Here is a 6,000-nt window from a genome sequence, read left to right as displayed (position 1 = left end):
GTGAGTTATGGGTTTTGAACCCACAAACTCGTGTATTATGTGAGTTAAAAAGAACCGCTGGGTTGCAGCTTAATTTCTTAACATGTATTACACAGATACTTAATTTAACCTCTTTTTGATTTTTTATTTAATAAAAAACTTTTCAATTCTTTTCAAAAAATCAGTGGGTTCAATGAACCCACTTGAATCAAGATTGGATCCGCCACAGCTCAAGTAATTTTATAAACTATCATCACAGTATATATTTTCATTATACCAAAAATTCATTTTTGTGAGTTGTAGTGTTAGGATTGAATGTAAGTGTAAAAGGTTACCCAAGTAATGGGTTATTACTTCTCCTAATGCATGCCAATTGGTTTTTGAAATATCATATCTTACTATGGGCTTTTTAGTGGGCTTTTATTTCTTGTGTCTCCTCCATCCATGGAAAATTTGAAAAAAATAACATTATTTAACAACTTAATTCCAAAAATAAGCTTCGTGAAAACTTATTTTCCAAAATAAGCTTCCGTACATCCAAGCCTAGCCTCGGGTAAAATCGCTGTTACTAACAGCGAAAGAGGAAAAAAAAATTAAAAGGCCAAAGTCGCTGTTAGTAACAGCGACTGAAGGAGTTGACCAGTCAACTCCTTAAGTCGTTATTACTAACAGCGACTTTGCCCTTAATTTTTTTTATTTATGAACTAAAATAGCCGTTGTTAATTAAAAAAATAGCCGTTAGGAATTTGAAAATAGCCGTTGTAATGATGCTCTATAAATAGCTCTATCATTTCCCATACTTCATTATATCCATTCTACATCATTCTTCTTCTTTTCAATCAATTTTTAAAGATAACATAAGGTATTATGTTAGTTTTACTCTCAATTTATAAATGTTAATACTTTTTTTGAAAGTTCACTTACGTTACTATATTATATGTATTATGTAGATGTCAAAGGAGCATTGTATTGAAGAACTTTGTGATTGTGGTTATGAAGTTGAGATTAATACAGATTGGAGTGATTTCGATCCTGGGTGTGATTTTGTTGCTTGTCCTTTCTACTTGGTTGAAGGATTAGGATGCACATACTTTAGATGGATTGATCCGGAGGGTACCAAATGGCAGAGACACCTAATAATACGGCTTGAAAAAGAAAAACAAGAGCTTAAAGATGAGGATTGTAATCTCAAGAGACAAATAGATGATATGGCACATAGGAAAGAAGAGATTGAAAGGATTATGAGAAAGTTTAAGAAGCAATCTTAGTTAGCATCGATGGTTTAAGTTAACGAATGAACTATGTAATTTGATATGTATTCGTTGAACATGAATGAAATATATACGATAAAAATATATACATCTACATATATATTACAATTTATACGCAAAAGACCAAATGTTACAAATATTAAGTATGTACAAATGTTCAGTATATACAAACAGTATTCTAATGCTAATCCTCCTCCTGTACCCTGTCTAATTGTGACGGTTTACGACGCCTCCTACGATAGTAAGAGGCTGTCGCATGACGCTCGGGTAGTGGAGGTGATTGATAATGTGATGATGTGGCACCCTGTGAGGACCCGGCACCGTAGTACGGGCACGTTAAGTCAACCTCCTCAAGATGAACGTCGGGGTGATGAGGAGATGACTCGTACTCGTACGTAGTGGTGTGGGGCGCAGTCACTTCCAGAATGAAGTGTTGAAACTGCGTGCCTAGGAGTATGCCTTAGGCAATCTCTCGTACGGGCTCCTCTTAGGAGGAGCTGATGACTGATGCAATGCCTTGTGCCTGCATTAAGACTTAAGTATTAATGAAATGTATAACGTGTAATTTGTATGGATAATAATCAATGTTGCAGAATACTTACAAAGTGCGTCATCGTCGGTGCTGCGGGTGATAGTTACATAACAAGTTGCAGAGAAGTTGTTACCTGGTCAGCTCGTAGTAGATCCAGTTGATCGCGGTAGAACCCCACGCCCGATGCAGTGTGAGTCCTTGTTCGTCTTTTAAATGACCATCGCGATCCATATGGCACATGCGGGGGAGGAAGCAGTGGTGGCGCAAATGCACCACGTCCCACACTCCGCATCGGTTGACCAATGAGAACATGCTCCCACGCCCAAAGCTATGAATTACCATTATAAGTAAGAAAAAGAAACAAAAAAATATATAATAAATGAAACACAAAACGGTAACATGTAAACTTAGTATTACCTGCAGAATAATAAGGGGCCCAGCGATCTCCTTCATGTCCTTCCGTGAAGCTTCACAAACTCTCTTGTACAAATACGCTAGGGCTGCCGAACCCCAGCTGTACCCGGAGATGACCTCCCATGGCGCATCAAGCAACGTCAAGTACAATAGTTGTACCCGATTGCCAGTCTTGTCGGAGAACAAGACAGCACCAATCAGATAAAAGAGATACGCCCTAGTGTATCTCTCAACGGTGGCGTCATCAGCACCTTTAGGGAGGTGCAAGAAGTTTTGTGCAAGCCATGTTACGCGCAGGCTACTCCCTTTGGTTACCTCTGTCGGAGCTCAGACTCCTAATAGTCTATGGACTTTGTCTTGCCAACTTTCAAATTAGCGTCCATCGATGCACACGGCATGTCCCTCGATGGGAAGCCGAGTAAGCACAACTACGTCAAGTAACGTGACGGTAGCCTCACCTGTAGGTAGGTGGAAGGTATGAGTCTCCTGGCGCCACCGCTCGACTAAAGTCGTGACTAGCGCCCGATCGACTCTCCCGTACGCGATCAGGTGGAAGTCATGCAACCTCGCAAGCTGAACGTATGGGACTATTCGTGCGTCAATCGCCCACGGAGCTGAATCGGGATGCCTGGTGTATATGTTATCCGTGTCGGACACCTAAATCCAAATATTATGTTAGCTTCAAGTTAAAGTATTATGAAGTAATATATTCAAAAGGAGTAAGTTCAATAACCTGTACATCCCATAGCACACTGCTCCTATGATTCGCCTGCATCGTAAGGACACTAGGGTCGAGAGGGCCTGGAGCTGCTGGATCCATCTCTGCTGCAATTCAACAATAACTAGGGGTAGACCTTGAATACTCCCACATTGCATCTATAGCCTCCTCATCCTCAACCGGAAAAGCTAACAAATCTCCACTAAGATTGTACTTAAAACTTAAATTAACAGTACTTCTTGTAGTGTCAATGCCAATCTTAGAGCATATAAAATGTTTAAATTCATTCAAATCCATGTATGAGTTTGTAATTAACGGGACCATTCCAAAAGCATACAAAAGTCACACGAAATGAATCCATTTCTACAACAATACATACAAAATCAACATCACCATCACGTTCATAAATATATTACCACTATAGATGACATACATTTTAAAATCAACAACAAATTCATGAACAAACAACCTCATTATGAAGATCACTATATATGACATACATTTTCAAATCAACAACAAATAAAAAAATTTATAATAAAAACGTACCTCAATAAGCTGTAGATCAACCAGAAGTAGTAAATTGGAAGTTTATGAACCTACATTTATGTGAAAGTTGGTTAAAAGTTTGTAAACCCTAATTTTTCAAAAATGGAAAAAACATAAAAAAAAAAACATACCTTAGGGCAATGTAGGAAGATGACAGAACTAATTAGTGGTACAAACTTGGAATTTGATGAGTTTAGTTGAAGAATTGAATGTGATTTTAAAGGAGGAAAGAAGAAGAGAACTCGTAAGTGTGGCAAAGGGAAAACAAAAGCCGTGAACTGAAATGAGGAAGAAGGAAACTGGAAAAAAATATAAGACTTCAGTCGCTGTTAGTAACAGCGACTTTGGCCTTTTAATTTTTTTTTTCCTCTTTCGCTGTTAGCACAACGATTTTATCCGAGGCTAGGCTTGGATGTACGGAAGCTTATTTTGGGAAATAAGTTTTCACAAAGCTTATTTTTGGAGTTAAGTTGTTAAATAATGTTATTTTTTTCAAATTTTCCCATCCATGCTTAAAGCGCAACTTATTATTTGCTAGACATTCATAAATAAATAGTGTATACTTCCTCCATTCTCTTAATATTGTATCACTTGTCTAGAAAGTTTTACAAAAAGTTAGAAGTGAAAAACCTCACCAAATCTGATGAGGATGTTCATGGTACTAACGGTTGTACGGTACAACTTCTCTCAATTTTACATCTTACACCTTCATACTTGGCGGACCATCACAAAAAAAAGAGTATTGTTGTATTGTACAACCGGTTGGTTGTAAATGCCTAAACATATTTTACCAATAATATGTTAAACATACTAACCAAGTGACATAATATATCACAACTACGCATCTATATATAATTTCTTCCAAAACCAGGTACTGAAGACCTATAGAGTATCTGGCGCTCCTTTGACTTGAACCACTTCCTATTGTGCGCACAAAGGAGCAAGATCCATCACCTTCACCTTTGATTAAAAAAAGAATTATAAGTACTCATATGACTATATCAGTCCCCATCATTAATAATATGTATGTGTAAGTACTAAAACTAGAAGAAACTTCATGAGATTAATATACGTTTCGAAGAAACCAATCTAACTTGGATGGTAAACATAGATGAAATCCATATCTCGTAAATAAATAAGAGCCTAGGGGGAGTCATCCTGATGCGTGTAAGAGAGCAAACGTTGACAAGTTGCTGATTTGCTAGTAATATTATATCTATAAAATGGAACCATAAGTTAGACGGTGAACTAGATTACAAAGGCATTGTAAAATGTTGTAGTAGAGCTAGCTAGAAGTAGGAATTCACTTGGCATGGCTGATATGCTAGTAATATTATATCACGCGTAAATGTAATATAAGACATTATCTTCCAAAACACTATGCAACCAAAGGATGATACAAGACTAGCTTTACACCCCCACCCCCCCTATATAAGGGGCATGTCTTAATCAATTTTTCACACCTTTGCAAGAATTTTCGGACATAGAACCTCTAAACTTTTGGACTTGTCTTTTTCTTCGAAAGAATGACGGTCGCCTGCTACCTGACCGCCTGATCTTACAGCCTCCAAATTTTTCAAGCACCTTCAACTTCAAAAAACAAAGGTAACTGCTTGTACTCTCGCATACTTTTACTTTGCTTGTTTTCCTTTTTGAAAATGGTATCTTAAAAGCACACGACACGACCTAGGTTAGTGATCAGCTAGTCACCAAGGACGGTTGAATCAAGAACTAGGAATGCCGACTGTCTATGTGTCCGTGCAGGACACTATTGCCAGAATCAAACGAACAGCAAGGGTTTTGAAGGGGACTATTTAGCCGCTTGCGGTTTTAGTGTTGAGAGGCCGAGAGGTAATTGGTCGATTGTGTTTACAGTTTTTGTTAGACTTAGCTGTTTTTGGTACATCTTGTCTAACCCTTTCAAATCCGTCTTGTAAACCAAGCAATGGAGAAACTCCCGACCACTAAGAAACCAGCCGCATACTACCGCTCCCTTTTGGGCAAGCGGTCTACTGAAGAGGCGCCCAAGGTGAATTTCTTTCAACTTTGAACACGTCTCCTTTAACTTTTCTGTCACTTGCTTCTTACTTACTGTATTTTTGTTGCAGGGCGACTCAGCGAGACCCTCCCCTCCTCTCAGCCGGATCTAAAATTAGGAACCAAACGGTCAGCGATGTGACGACTCCTGGTAAATTTAAGAAGCATGTGGCTATCAAGCCAGGAGGAAGGAGCCACCCTCCTAAATCAAGGAAGCATGTGGCTATCATCAGCAGTCGACCAGTACTTCTGAAAACAATCAGTTGATAGGCCGAATTTACACCACATGTTTACAAATTATTGATTGTGCAAATATCCCTCAAAGGCCAGATCTTCAGCAGCTGGCCAAGTCCATGCTACGAGTCATCTCCCTTGAGGACAAGGAGGCGGTTGGAGGATTCGGCACCCTAAACCTGGACGCCATCCTTGCTCTTCTGGATGATGTATGTACGTAACTTTTTCTTCTTGTTTACACAACCTTTGGACCGCCTGTAACTGACGTC

Source organism: Amaranthus tricolor, chromosome 5 (genome assembly GCF_026212465.1).
Source record: "Amaranthus tricolor cultivar Red isolate AtriRed21 chromosome 5, ASM2621246v1, whole genome shotgun sequence".
NCBI lineage: Eukaryota > Viridiplantae > Streptophyta > Magnoliopsida > Caryophyllales > Amaranthaceae > Amaranthus > Amaranthus tricolor.
This window is presented reverse-complemented; position numbering follows the sequence as displayed.